At 40.8% G+C, this 15,644-nt stretch overlaps 1 protein-coding gene across 5 annotated transcripts in view; it reads left to right on the forward strand.

Moving 5' to 3' along the window:
* Window positions 1-15,644, forward strand: part of LOC126852706 (probable serine/threonine-protein kinase dyrk2) — a 142,953-nt gene that overhangs the window by 76,521 nt on the left and 50,788 nt on the right. The gene's annotated exons all lie outside the window — the stretch shown is intronic.

A 15,644-nucleotide genomic window follows, 5' to 3' on the forward strand; every position in this document is an offset into this window, starting at 1 on the left:
AACTCGTTCGAAACCTCTTTACAGGATTCAACAAGAGATGGGAGCGTCGTGGTAACTCGTATTTCCGTTGTCTCTCGAGAAACTTAATTTACGGCGAGTATTTGTATAATGCATTTCGTTTAACCGTATTTTCGCTAAAGAACGAGTACATATCGAAAAGATATCATGTTTTGTATTTTTCTATACATATATGATAAGAATAAATAATGCAGGAATTTGACAAAGCGCGTAAATGAGCAGATAAAACCAGCCACACGTGCAATAAAAAGATCGAATTGATTTATCCCTTTGAAATAATTTTAATTTTTTATTTTATCAATCTGCAATTTTATATATATATATATATATATATATATATATAATTAAAAATGATATTAATCAACAATATTATTATAGTCTTTATCACACACACACATTCATACATACACCGCAAATTATATTATTTGTCCATACTTTGAATATTTTAATGAGTGAAAATATCAAATTCAGTTTTATTAAAAATGATACTGCACATATATAAATTTTTGAAAGATTGAAAATTAAATGTGTATATTTATTTTGCGCGCGAGATTAATATCTGTAACTTTAAACCGCTTAAAAATGCGCGCATATATCAAAATTAATATTTCAACCACCACGATGTACATATATATATATATATATATATATATATATATATATATATATATTTTCGAGTTTAATATTAACATCATTTCCCGCACTGGTGCGTAATTAAACGCCTGCGCCCGTATCGTTCGTTCGTGTCGTATCGCGCGGACATTCTCTATATCCGAACATGTATTCGTTGTGTGTGTGTGTGTGTGTGTATATTCCTCGCTCGTGCAGCGGAGTTTCTTCCATGAATTTTTCTCGCGCAACGGTTCTTCGCAGTGACGAATGTGTATCACCGAGTCAGCGGACAATGCGACACGCTCTGGCTGGCTGTTCTGTTCGTTTCGCGCGCACGCGAAGCCACACCGTATCCGCGAGCATAATGCGAGTTCCGTGACGAAGAATACGTACGACATGTATGCACCGAATGTCTGGTCGAATGTACATAAGAAGCTCGCACTCGCCGCGCTTAATTTTCCTAGCGGTAATTTTGCAGAGAAGTAATTAACGAGCTCGCAGGTGCAATCAGCCGCACGTTAACCCCCCCTCTCTCTCTCTCTCTCTCTCTCTATCTCTATCTCTCTCGTATACCCGCAAACAGTAGATTAGCATGTTAATTTTTTAACGGGGCTTTGCTGACCTGCGCCCACGCGCGGGAGTAATACTCTTTCTCAGGACTCGACGGCTCGGAAAAAAGATATGCATTCAAAATGAGAGTGTTTCGCGTTTGTAGCCTTAAAATAACGAGGGCTATTAATCTAAATTATATTCTTTATTTATAATCCTCGCGTGAATTTTTACGAAATTTTTTACGATTTTTTTTTCTCTTTTTTTTTTTACTAAAAATTTAATTGCGTTGAGATGATATTTACTACGAAGAGAATAATTCCGAATTGTTTGCGTTTTCACGATGAAGGATACTTGAATTGTACCTCCGTGGAGAGGATCGGAGGTGGAATCGACGTCTCGCGCGAACAGACCATGTGTGTGGGCGCGTGTTTCGAGTGTGTGTGTGTGTGTGTGTGTGTGTATACACACCTTGGCGCGTTTGCAGCTGCACTTAAGCAAGACATAATAGGCCTATCGCGAACCACTTGTCTACTTCGCCGTCAGAGTGTCGCTCGCGGCCGCAAGGATCGATGATAATAGACGCATTTGTGGAACTACGAAGTGACGAAAATGGTTCCGTAAATGAAGAGGCGAATGCGTGCGTTGTAATTTATCGCCGCGTCTCATTTTAGGTAATTGCCACTCGTCAAGTTTAAATAATAATATCGGCCTCGCTCGTGACGGATTTCGCGAAGCGATGGACCAGCTTATTTCTTTGCGAGACTTATTTCAGAGAAGCTAGTGCTTGAATAAATTGGCGAAGAAAAAAATATTTGATCTCTTAAACTGCTAAATAAATAAACGCGTGTTTCGCGCACGTATTCAATATCGCCGTATGGCTCCCATACTATTCGCAGACGACGCGCCGCCGCGCATTAACGATACACGTTCGTTTCCCATCGATTACGCATGTGAATCGTGAACGAGTAAGCCGGAGAGCTACCCTTCGTAGGAGAGCGCGAGACTTTTCCTTCTCGAAACATAATCGACCGGGTATCCGCCATCACGCGACTCGCCGGCTCGGTATTGAATTCTCGAGTAGGAGGAGGAGAGATGCGCTCGCAGAGAGCACATCTCGCGTGTGTACATATGCACGTATGGGAGGCACGTTGTCGCGTGTGTACACACACACACACACATATATGTGTATATATATATATATATATATATGTGTATATATATATATATATATACGTAGCGGACACATATTCCCCGGAATTATACATATTGGGGGGTTCTGCGAAGGGTTCGGCATGTACCGGGTGAGCAGATCGATAATATGGTCCACGTAACTAGGACGGCGGTCTCCGTCGCGCTTTGCACCTCTCCCTTTCTCTCTCGCGCGCAGCGATATATTCACAGCGATTTTATTTTTTTCCGCTCACACCACAATATGTACGAAATAGCTATAAATTTTGTCGTAGATAAGAATAAACGGTTAGATTTATCGTTATCCTTTGTATAACGGACGGAATTGCAATTGTTGCTTGATATTATGCAACGTATTAAATCATGCGTGTTAAATCATGCAGCATTGTTTCGAGATTATTAGCGTTAAGATCTCGTATTCGTGAATTCTGACGTATTTTGTGTATCTTTATGCGTTAATTTTCTTTCTAAATTATATCTTTATCGCATCTACTTGAGCAGGTTCTGTTCGATCACGAAGTGTCTTCTCTCTGTTTGCGGCAGAAAAAAAGGACCGCCGACCGCCACCAGGGTCAGACTTTCAATTAAAGCTTAAGTCGGGTCTTAACGAGGCTTAAAAGAATCGGCGCGCGGATGGAACGAGTACAACACGTGCTTATACACGCAGGTCGAAGACTTAAGCCGGATCGTCCACCTCGGTTGCTCGAAGGGATGAACATGCTGACTCGGGCTTCTATTTTGACCGCACTGATATTCAAACGTGACGTGTATCGGTCAATTTGCATATCTCGCGTCTCATGAAAACGGACAAACGGATTGAGAGATTTCGCTCGAACTCGATATCGAGGCTGTGATGATTCGACATATCGAAACCGGTAATGAGATTCGCGACAAAAATATTTAAGCTCATCTCATTGTAATTATGTGCGTAACCGCGTAAATCGCGTGGAATCGAATAAAAAATGATTTTTAATTTCGACGGCAGCGACGACCTTTCGAATGCAAGAGAATTAATGAACGAGGCGACAGGAAGACACAACGAATTTAATTATAGCGCACTGTAACATTGCAAGCTTATCGATTTCAATGATCGATTTCACGATAGCGCGATGCAAGGTATCACACGTGGACCACTCGTCTGTTTCATTAGTCGACCTTATTAAACTCGTTCGCGTTAGAAAAATATGCGTTATGGCGTACGCTAGAGTAAACAGGTAATAATGTGAGAGGTTCACTTTTCCGAGGAAAATCCTTTTTACTTTTTTCACGGGAGCAATCGAGTTCCCCGAGTTCTCTCCCGAACCGTCATTCTACCCGGCTTTTTCTTTTTTTTCGGTCGTTTCTCGCCGCGGGACACTACACTTACGATAGATATCTTTTCGCCGCGACTCACAGAGCCAATATTCCAGTTTCCAATAAATTAGTCGGCACACTATACTAACGTTGCTCCGCGCCTCGGAACATCCAATTAGTCGGGTCCCTCGTCGTCTCCTCCAGGAGCCGCCCGTAAAAATATTTACATCCGCCGTTTTGCAGGATGTGCGTGACGATGGCCTCGCGTGACCCAACAAAAATGAGACAGACGCATAAAGAAACGCAATTTCGCGCGGTAATTCCGATAAGAAACGATGACAATTGCGATCGTTGATCGCCCGAATCGATCGACGCGTTAACTTTAAATTTATACGTATCCACAAAAAACACTTTTGAAAAGTATCACTTTGCTGATTGATACAATTATTGTAACGTACATTGAACGGCGTCAGTTTTTTGTTCACGGTATAAGTATATATTTATCCCTGGATAAGTCGGAACCGCACTGTGACCTTGGCCCGAAAGTTCGCCTCTCGGTTATATTTATCCGGTCGTGGTGTTGTGCGTGTGCGTTTATACGGTGGTTTCTCAATATGTTGCAAGAGAAGCAAAGGCGATATAAGCCGATGCGCGCCTCTTCGTAGAGAGCAACTTCCATTAATTTCAAGTGTCTCGTAACTTTCCGGCGTATTGGCGAAGCGCGCGCGCGCGCGCGGATCACATATCAAGTCCTTATTAAGATAGATCTTAATGAATATTAATTGTAGCGGAGAGTCATTCGCGAGCGCGACGCTCGATCCACGGCGGCGGATGAGAACAACGACGATAATCGCGATCCAGGTTTGATGATCTAAGGAGAGATGCCCCGAAGATTCTCACGAAATTGCGATGGTCGGCAGCGGCTTCGCAAAAGCCGCGCACCGGCTATGTAACGGTGCCGTTCATTTCGCATCACGTGCGAACGCGGTTCGCAGTTGAAGACGGTGATGGATTAGATACGGCGGCGGCCGCGATTTATTCTGACGCTAATACTTGCACGGAGAAATCGCTGCTCGCGCGCGGGAGATGCGAATTAATCAACGTATATAAATTATGGGAAGACAAATGACATCCACTTTTGCGGATGAAAGTTCTCGTAGACGTGGAAGATAGTCGAAAAGCCAGATTGTAGCGATTCTATGTGGATTATCGGGATTTCGAATCTAATTAATTTTCATATACGTCGCGATAAATTTTCTCAGTAAGATAAACTACGAAAAATGATTCTCCCGAGTAATGCTCCTAATAGATTCGTGGATCATCAGTTACTGCGCGGTATGATTTACGGTATAAAATATATCACGCAGTACGTGACGACGCGGTGCCGTTGTCGATCAGAAAGAACTAAATCATATCTCACATAGAGATATATATCTTTAGCGGAAGACGAGTCGTCGTCACGTGTCTCCGACACGAATCATCGAAGGGAGATTAAACAAACAAGATTTTACGAAGCCGACGCTGGGACACGTGTTGCGGTTTAGCGTCGGATATTATTTCCAAAAATGCATTTATCACGCAGTACAGAATTTATTTCTGTTGCAAAAAAGATCGTGCGAATATATCGATCTACGACTGCAAGTACAATAAAAATGATAATTGCCTGGTGGACGCTCGATGATCTCCCCTTATTCCGAGGATTAAAGAACACGTGCTAACGAGCCACTTTTATCCCGCACACGTGTAAAGAGCGATAATCTCCTCTCCATTGTTGTACGCGCCCTGACGAGTACATTCATACGGGAGAATCTAATAATAAAGTTTACCATATCGGCGACGTTATCGATAGAAGAGCAAGGATATATGCTTCTGATACAGGATATCAATTACACGCTAGAATGGTAAATTTAAAAAAGAAAACTTTTTTTTTTTATGTCAATCTTAGTCATAACATTATATATTGCGTTTCTCATTGAATTCTTTAATATTTCATTTCTGAATAATTCTAATTTAATTATTGAAAATTAGATTTTTATGATCTGTGAAAATTTAATTACTTATAAAAAATAAAACATGTTTCTGACTTAATAAAATTTAATTATTTTTACAATATTACGATATTTTAGATATATTATCTATTTTATTATACAATTGTATAATAATTTTCTGAGAATAATAACAGCTTGATATCCTAAGAATTAACAACAGCGCAAATCCTATTTATCTTATATTAACGAAAAATTCACAGTTTATCATCTAATCATTCTACTCGATCGCCTCTGTAAATTTTTCAGTCTTTAAAGTAGAATTTTCAAAGAAAATCGTGTTTGATGTCAAATGTGGCTTGAGAGAGTAATCTGGCATTTTGAGCAACGTCGCTTCTTTGTACAAAAGCTAAAGTCCAATGCGGCGGAAACGGTGCATATTATCATTGCGCGGGCGTTCTTGAACGATGTTCTTCCCGAGCGCTTTATTGTAGATGGAAGATATATCATGCGGCTGCAGTACGCGGCAGTTTCGGACGTTCTTTGTTAACTTCCATTTAAATTCATTATTACCATGTTTAAACACGTACATTACATACTCTTTTCTGTGCAAACACTATTATCTTATTTGTCGTAGTAACAGCGATTTTCTCCTTCAGCAGAACTGAACCTTTGAACTTTGAAAAGAAACGCATATTATTATACATAACATAGCAAAAAAAATTCACTTAAAAAATCTAATTTATAAAATCCAATATAAAAGAACATCGTATTGTTGGAAAATTTTTTATCTAACGCGAGTACGAGCATTAAAATTGAAGCGGATTAAAGAGGATTAGAAGAGAGTCCTTGCGCGTTGAGAACACATGTAATAAAAAACGTCGGAAATCACGACGACGGACAATGACATTCCAGCGACGATATTAATCAGAAATTACAATATGCGCGCTCGCCGGATGAGAGCGCGAATGTTTCGGCACGCACCCGCTCGCACGCGCCCGCTCGCACACGCTCACGCGTCACAATCGTCGCCCGTACACGCTGCTATTCAGACCTGCACGCATCTCGATCAGTGGACGGCCGACCATCCTGCCCGAAAGACGTCTCGAGAGACCTTCGGCGAGACGCTCCACGAAAATCGATCGGCGGGGCTCTTCCCTCCACATCCACCGGATGCCGAGGAACCGGTCGACCACTTTCGGTTGCTCGTTTCGCGTGGATTATCGTCTTCAGTGTTTCCCAGACAGTGCTACAAATAGAAATTTAGTGATCCCTGTACGGTGAGATTAAGGGCTCCGTGAGAAAAAAGAGTCCCATATATCGATTATTATCTTTGTTCATTTTATCTTGATATTAAATTTAATAGATCTTTTTATCTGTTCAAGATCAGTTTCTTAAGGTATTAAATAATGTATTTGTAATTTTTTAATTGACAAAAAAAAGAATAGAATTATAATTTAATAATAAAAGGTGTACATAATTGTCATAATTGTCAATTAGATTTGAAAGAATCTATCTGATAATTACTATCTGATATGATCAAATTTTACTGGGAAATATTGATCTAGTTGATTCTTCTCTCTAACGAGATGATTTGCAGTCAGGAATTGCGGAATTCAAAATCATCGGGCACAAGTATCGCTAATAATTGGAAGCTCTTGACATTTATACGAAGTATCTGGAGAACGTGATCGTTATTCGCGAAAAATCGGACATTGTTCGGAGCGAAAGAGGAAGATCATAAAATGCGGATGAACGTAGGTGCATTCTCGTTTCACGGCTTCAAGAAGGTGAGAATGGCCATGATATTTTCGAATAAGCGGCTTCTACGCGCGCGCCCCTTGTCCTTTCCCAATCTGAATAGTTTTTCCTCGCCATTTGCCGCAGGATTCGCCGCGATTTCGCTCCTCGTCCGTTTTATCCTGGCATCGGGCCAGAATCGCCGCCAGCTTCGATACCGCGACGAGTATTTCTCGTTCTCCTTCGGCATAGCTGAACGGCATAACTGCGGGAAAAAGATTCCGACAGCGGTTTCTAATTTGAAACTGGTTACGTCGCATGAAGCGGCATTTCCCCTATTTTTATCCGCGCTGCATGTAGAAAATAGACCACCTATATTTTATAACCAAAGACGACGTACCTAGGCGGAGAATTATAATGTTCTCGGGCGAGATACCACGGGATGAAAAATCGTCAAAAATGTTCTACTCCTATTTTCCGTTCTCATTCTTTATCTTTCTTCACTTCCTCTTTTCTCAAGTTAAAATTATATCCAGCATATTTCTTAATATACATTCCATTGAGACTATAATAATTTTAATTAATTATAGAACGCTCACGTGTGCGTCACGTTTTGTATCACAAAAAATTCGAAGAAGATTTAAAAACGCGTCATCCAAAAAAAGCATATTATTCGCGTGAACAAGCCTTGATTTTTAACGGTTTTTTCCGATGGAAAATACCGGAAGGAAAATTAAAACGCATCGGCATACGTGCTCGAAAAATAGTCACTGGCCGGAGATAAGGATATCTCATCACATCGCACGTGATATACGCTCGTTTCATTTTCTCCGTGTATCGTTCACGTAGGGGATTATACCTGACGCCGCGATATTGGATTACCGGTGGGGGCTGGTGACAGAAAGAGAGAGAGAGAGAGAAGGAAAAAAGAGAGAGAGAAAGAGAGAAGACTACACACAATGCCTCGCGCTTTTAATTTAATATACGTGTCGGGGGAGAGTCTTCGGCGAAATCCAGACGCATCAGTACCGAGTCGACCTTCCTGCGATGGCGAGGTGAGTCCGGTTCTTCTCCTCCTTCTATACTCGCGATAGAGAGGAGGCCTTGCGAAGAGACCACACACGCATCCTCGATTCGTGTTGTCGCGCGCCGAGAGAAAAGCCGAAGGGTCCGGTCGGTCCTCTAATTAAAATCCGCTCGCAACGGCCGGCTTCCTTCCATGCCTGAGGTTTTGTTCTCATTCATTGAGTACTGCAGGCGCTGTCTACCATCGCCGTTCGTAAGTCCAACTGTGATCCGTCACTTTCTCGTTTTTCATGGTTCTCTTTTTTTTTTTTTTTCTTATCAAAACGCGAAAGATTCAGTTCGCTGGGATTCTCGGACGCGGAGTTTAAAAGAAAACGTGCGAAAAACTCAAAGTTTCTTTTTCGTCTCGATGTACGGCGCTGGAAAATCCGCTCATCGATGAAAAGCAGAGAGTTTCGCAGCTGACTTTTAATCTCCTTGACGGTATCGCGGCTCTCCGTACCGACAATGAGCGGAGATTTCGCTCGTTTGTTATAACTGCATTTTTCTAATTCGCGCGGCTCGATTCCGCTGATACGGTGTAACAGAATATATCATATCGGTTTCTCGATTTATAACCGTGCCGTGTTTTACCGACGGCGATTTTTCCTCGCTGAAAAGGTTCCCCGAGGAGATTAATCGCTCGCGCGAGAAATTGCTTCGTCGGGCGAGAAATTGCTCCGACCGAATGAAATTCGCGTCGATATATGTACCGGAGTGTGTCCTTTTCCACGCCGAGTATTCTTTCTGAGGCTGGCTTTGAACGTTGATATCGTAAATCAACATCCGCTCTATCTAACACGTGACGGGCACAGAGACCGGGCATCGGGTGTCAAAACGGAGAGCATTCTTGTCCGGTGGATATGTCAACCTGCTCTGTGATGCCGGTCTCTCTACAAGACATTTTGGTAAATATCTCCAATTTTTTTCTGATATTGCTGGTGGTCGCTTAAAAGATTTATTAACACGATTGCTTGTAGCAAGTAACTCTGATATTTCTAAAGTAATTAAATGCGATCCGCAATAAACCGATGTTTTTTATTCTTTTTTTTTCATCAATATTGATGCACGGATTATCTTTCTCTCCGTTTCGCATATAATTTCCGTAAAATGTCTCTTGTTCCGATAATTGAACGAATACGTCACGACTTTGCTATATATTTATCATGAATATTCGTTGTGCAGCAAAGCCAAGCACTTTAATTAACTGTCATTTCGAAAAAGAATACATTAAATATAGTTTCTTTCTGAAATGTGTCTTTACTTCAGAAATAAAAAATTATGAAACATCATATTCTGCTAAAAATAATTTTCTTATCTCTAAGGGTTTCTACAAATTTTCGAAAAATTTTATTATATCGGTTCCTCTCTTTTATCGAAATAATTGATTTAATTCATGAGAATTTATCAAAGCGTATACATATTTGAGAATACGTGCGTCGTTCTCATTGTTCGCCGTTCCGAAGTTCCAGGTAATTGATGTTAACATTTAATGAAATTCCGCGAACGAAAGAAAAGCACAAGGGGCCGTATTGAACTTACGAACGCGCGCTTGTTACCTACCGGCCTTACGCTCAACCGGTTACACTGGTTTCGCGAGAAAAGAAGCTAAAAGGAGCATTACGGATAGAACTTCGCCCCACTCGGCATTGGGTGGGAGATGCATAAAAAGGGAACGCATTCGATAGCAACTGCTATTAAATTCACGAACACGCGTTATGTCATGTATAACTGATCGCACAATATCGCAAAAATAGTTAATTGGACTTTTTGTCTCCGTCAACGGTGAAAACAAAATAGCATTGTTATTCGGCAATAAATTGTTCGCATAATTGTTTTGATGTTTTTATGCAATTGGAAAATTTTATTATTCTTGCTGTTTGATGAAAATTCGCTTTTTGTTACCGTGTATATATTATATAATCGCAATCTATTAACTCGCTATAATTAATCTTTAAATTTGTTTAAGGCACATTATGATTTTATGCTTCACTAAAATACTACAGGTCATTTAATATAAAATGTTAACGAAAAATTTGTACTAGCACATGCGATATAAATTTACATTTTAATCCATACGTTTTACATTTTCTTGTTATTGTAACAATACTAACATGCGGAAGGAAGGCAAACAGAAACGGGAGATAGGTCATTTGGAAACATGATATCGTCCATCTCCATATTTTTTTTCGATATTTCACATTTGATTTTTTACACTTTAAAAATACATGTACATACATAGGTACGTTTTCGCAAAGTAAGGATGCACTGACATTTCGACGCTCGGCGTCGAGATATTTTCAATAAAAACATTAATCCCGACGAAAAGTTCGAGAACTTTTCAAAATGCATACGCCGATATTGCTCTCGAAAAAAAAATTATTTTTAACAATGCCCCTCGACCTTTTACTCTCAACTGTGTTCTCCCTTGCATAGAAAACGCTTCCGTGAAGCGTACAGTTGCGCGCACGTCACGCATACTCGTTTACGAAATCGTACGCGGTTGAAATTATTAGATCCGTGTCAGTTAGCTGAACATAGGGTGAGAGACGCCTCCTCCCCTTCCCCCTCCCAAGAGACTAGACGAGGTCAATTTCATTAAGCATGTTGACGACTAGTGTAAAGTCCATGCATTTATTTAGCGTCAATCGAAGAAACGCACTGCCATAAAATAGAAGATTAACGAAATTCTAATTATACGATACAATATATATATTTATTGAAATTGTACGAAGATATGAGCCTTTACGTCACGTATCTTAATCTCGCAAGAAATATCGAGCAATATCCGTACTCGATAACGCGAACGAATATGTCGATAATCGTAAATGTCGATCTCGTAAATTTAAACATCCTCATTGTCGTCTCGAGGCCAGCAGCGCCCACGAATTTGGCCTAACTTGCGACGAGGTCGCGCGACATCCGGGGTCGGGATCGTTTCTCTCGGCCGTTTACGGCATCGACCTGAACCGACATCGTCGACGGCAGCCCCGTTTTCGGCAACGGCCGAAGAGGAACGCCCGCGATTTCTCGCCGTTCGTTTGCTTCTTCGCCGAGAGTATTTTCGTTTCTGGCACGTCGCTGAGGCCTACATCGCGACACGGAATGGGCCTCGCTTGGCTTGCGCATTTGCACACGTTATGTAATCTCCGTCGCCCTTAGTCGCGTGCGACCACGCTTGTTAGGTGGTTTCTGCGATCAGGTCGTTTCTAAGATCGCGCCTTTCACACGCGGAAGTCGCAAATACGGCGATTTTACGCGCGCGTTTTTCTCTACCGGTGTGTTAAATTTCGCGTTGACGTTGTTCGGCGTAATTCCCGATTGAATGAGTGTTCGCGAGCTTGCTAGGCGTGGTACGAATTTTAAAGTACTGAAGTTCGTGCGATAAAATATACTCTATTAAAATATACTATTATCTGTAATAATACAATTTAAAAAAAAAAATAAATAAATAAAAATAAAAATAATTTTACTAAATCAATGGTGGACTAACAACAATAAGGAGGATCCGAGTGAAAATCGAAACTAATTTCGTTGCTGACAGCAAAATTTGACTTATTACGGGTAGTGGTGCGCTTTAAATATTTTATCGCACAAACATCAATACTTTAAGGCTCGTTTGTTCCCGTCTAAATATTCTCTTTTATCATTTTTTCTTTGTGTTGATTTGATCTGCGAAATCATTTCTAAGATGACGCGCCAGCGAATATCATGATTACCGGTGACCGGTCGAGTAAATTTTTGATATTGTTGGTGTACTACATTCTTGAATTGGCCCGTGGCTTACTAGAGAAACTGGTAATGTGTCTATGGGAAAAAAATAGTTTATTATATAGCGAGAGTTCCGTGGTTTTTTTTTAGCGAATAAAAATAAGTCGGTGTAATTTGCGACACTTTCGTAATCTTTTCTCCACACGATATTTTCTCAGATACTAATATTTAAATGAGAAATAATTTTATAAACTTTGTCAACATTAATTTTATCTGTTACTTTTAGATCAGGAAAAATCATTCTGAAATATCTAATATAAATTATTGATAAATCACGTGTGAATTCTCTGTAACGTTTATTACATTTCTTGATATTTTTTTCGACTCTAAATAAATATCATTGCGATTGAGAAGCAATTATTACTGAAAACTCCGTGTTAGTTGAGTCTTTCTATTTTAATTTGGAGGAAGGCAGAAAGAGTTCGCTTTTATCGGTTGACGAAAGGAAAAAGTGCACATAATCGCGATTTGCCGCAAATAAACGCGGCTGATCACGCCGCGTCAATAGAAAGAAGAAGACCGCGACTGCGATTGCGTAAACACGCACCGGAATGCGTGCGTGCGTGCGCACATTTCCCGTTTTATGCGAACTTCAAATACGACGAAGACCAGATTGCGTAACGCGAAACGCGCGACGCGAGATCAATCAGCTGATCGACCAATGAGAGAGAGAGAGAGAGAGAGAGAGAGAGATAGTTATTCCGCGAGACGCCAGTCCCGGATAATTAATCGGCAGATCGATTTGACCCTTGATAAACCGGGTCATCGTTACGGTAATCCACGCCGGCGCGACGATCTCGATACTAATTGATATTGCGTGAATAAATACGCATTCCCGAGGGCTCGATCGATCGTACCGTCATCTCGGGAAAAAAATGGGTCGATCTTTGCACACGTTGCGAATTATCGAACAATCGAGGGCGCATTGTCGTTCTAGTTTCTTTTTTCCGATAGCGCTTTTTTTCGAGATCGCAGTTGATGCGATATCGTTAACGATGGAGATAAACATATAAAGCGTTGTGTACCGTGTAAATTAATTCACTCGGATGATAAAACAGATTAAATTGCTAATAAAAAATAGTAATTGCGTTACGAGGCACGTCAAATAAACTTTGCGGAGCTTTCGTGATTCTTCGCACGTTGTTTTTTTTTTCCGCTGAAAAAATTTCATAACTCGCGCGATGACAAAAAAAAATCTCACACGATATCTCGTCCCTCTGGCTACAAAACATATTAACAACATGCTGCGCATTCCTGCAAATGCAGTCCGCGCACTGCATTTCACGGTGTATTAGAAAGTGACGGTTCGAAACGGGCAGCAGTAACACGTGTACGTTCGTTTCCGATGCGTGTATGCGATGTAGCGTCAGTTCCTCTCGTTAGTCGAGGCGCGTAAACGCGCGTCGACCCAATTATCGTTAACGCGATTGCGTAACGTTACGCGTTTTTTCGTTCACGAGAGTTATATTCAATATTTCTTCTGAACCATGGGAAAATCCCGCAATTAAGTCTACATCGTACGTCACGATCTCGTTTTCAAAAATCGAGAACGATTAATCAACAGCAGAAGATCTATTTGCATCATTGGAACGCTTAATTAATCTCGGATTACCGGTGCAATCAACAATGAATCGCGTTTCTCTCCCGTTAGATAAAAAAAAAAAAAAATAAAAATAAAAAAAAGAAAAATTGATTTGTGCATCTCTTTGCGGAAACATGGCGAATAATTTGATCGTTGTAATTTACGGCTTGCGAGAACGAGGCTGGTCGATGAGTCTTTCTCTCGTTATATTGATAATAGACAGCGTGATAGTGAGTTTATCGTGAGGTCCCCCGACACTTTTACGTCTCTCGGCGGTTTAGTGCAATACGTTTTCTCACACGCGCCGGTCGTTCGTACGTTTACGGCTTGTATTATCGATTCTCAATATATTCGCAGAGCTGTAGACGATAATCGCCACGATATTGCTGTATAAGTTAAGAGAGGATCTCTTCTAGCTGATTGTTGAAGTATAATGAAGTTCCTGGTCAAGTACTACGACTTCCTGAACATCAAGTTCTCCACGGTGAGATCTTAAAGCACGATGTTTTATTGTTGGGACGTTCAGTATGGGCGTGAATTTTAAGCGTATCGCGAGACGGGAGTTTAAGATTGTATCAACTGACAGATAACTGTGCATGATTTTTTGTTCTATGAAATGCGCGTATATTCCGGAATTCCTTCTGATTCTCGATCTCCGGAAGCTTTATTGTAATCAGGGAAAGTAGAAAACATAACGCTTCGCCTTGGATTTGAATTATGGGGGATGCAAGCCTCCTCATCTATCGATAATTGCACGCGAGCATGCATCCTTATCGCGCGTCCGATAATGGACCGTTCGCGAAATGCGACGACCTTTCAGATATCGCGCATGAAAGAATGGCATTATGCGGATTCCGCGGTTCGCAGCAGCCACAAGAACGATACATCTGCAGTGGCGGTCGCGCGTTATCGTGTCATTTATCACTCGTTTTGTTTTCTCTTTTTTTTTTATTGCATTCATTATGAATTGGATTTCTCTGAAATGTTTAGCGGCGCGCGGTATCGCTAAAAAAATTTGGTAATTTTTTCGCCGACGTTATCGGGATCTCGGGATCCACTCGATGTTTCTCCTTCAAGGAGAAACATTTGTGATCTGTCATTCTTCAAGGATACGCCCGAGGTAAAGAACCGCGCGTGTCTGATGTTTCTGAGCTTTGGGCGAATAAAATAAATGAGAAAATAAGAGTATTGAAATTTTATTTATTTTTGTTTTATATTAAATGTTGAAAGCAACATCTCCACTTCCACTTAAAGCTTCGAATATTATCATTCGTGTTATCGTGGGCATGATACATGGAAATGATTCTATGTATTTACATATTATCGAATTTGCTGATCGTTTCGAAAAACCGCAAATTTTACCGATAAGGTACCAAGATTGCCCGCCGACGTCACGCGTGTGCTCTTCCGTTGAGTAAGAAATGCATTCGGGAAGTGTATTAGTCGGCGATATTATCGGTGTCAGTAGCGCGATTTAATGCTGCTGTTTGCTGACGTTTCCGTGTGTAACTCGATTGTGTCATGTGACACTGTTGTCACATTCGCAAATCGCTAAAATTTCAACAAGACGATTCATCAGATAGTTAGTGGGTCGAATGGTTTCCCTATCGATTTCGCAAGACCGATACGAGTTTTTCGACGAATTTCGCAGGCGAACTCTTGCACAGAGAGTTCTTGAAAGTTTCACACAGCGTCTGCTTTGACCCATCGTTTTCACCAACATAAACATTTTTAGTGGACACTGAGTTTTATCGCTAATTAAAAGTGGACATGACTCGCATATATTTAATTAATCTGATCTGTAATATGCCTTCTTTACACAGCTCGTTTTAGAGATA

Source organism: Cataglyphis hispanica, chromosome 1, assembly GCF_021464435.1.
Source record: "Cataglyphis hispanica isolate Lineage 1 chromosome 1, ULB_Chis1_1.0, whole genome shotgun sequence".
In the NCBI taxonomy this organism is placed as follows: domain Eukaryota; kingdom Metazoa; phylum Arthropoda; class Insecta; order Hymenoptera; family Formicidae; genus Cataglyphis; species Cataglyphis hispanica.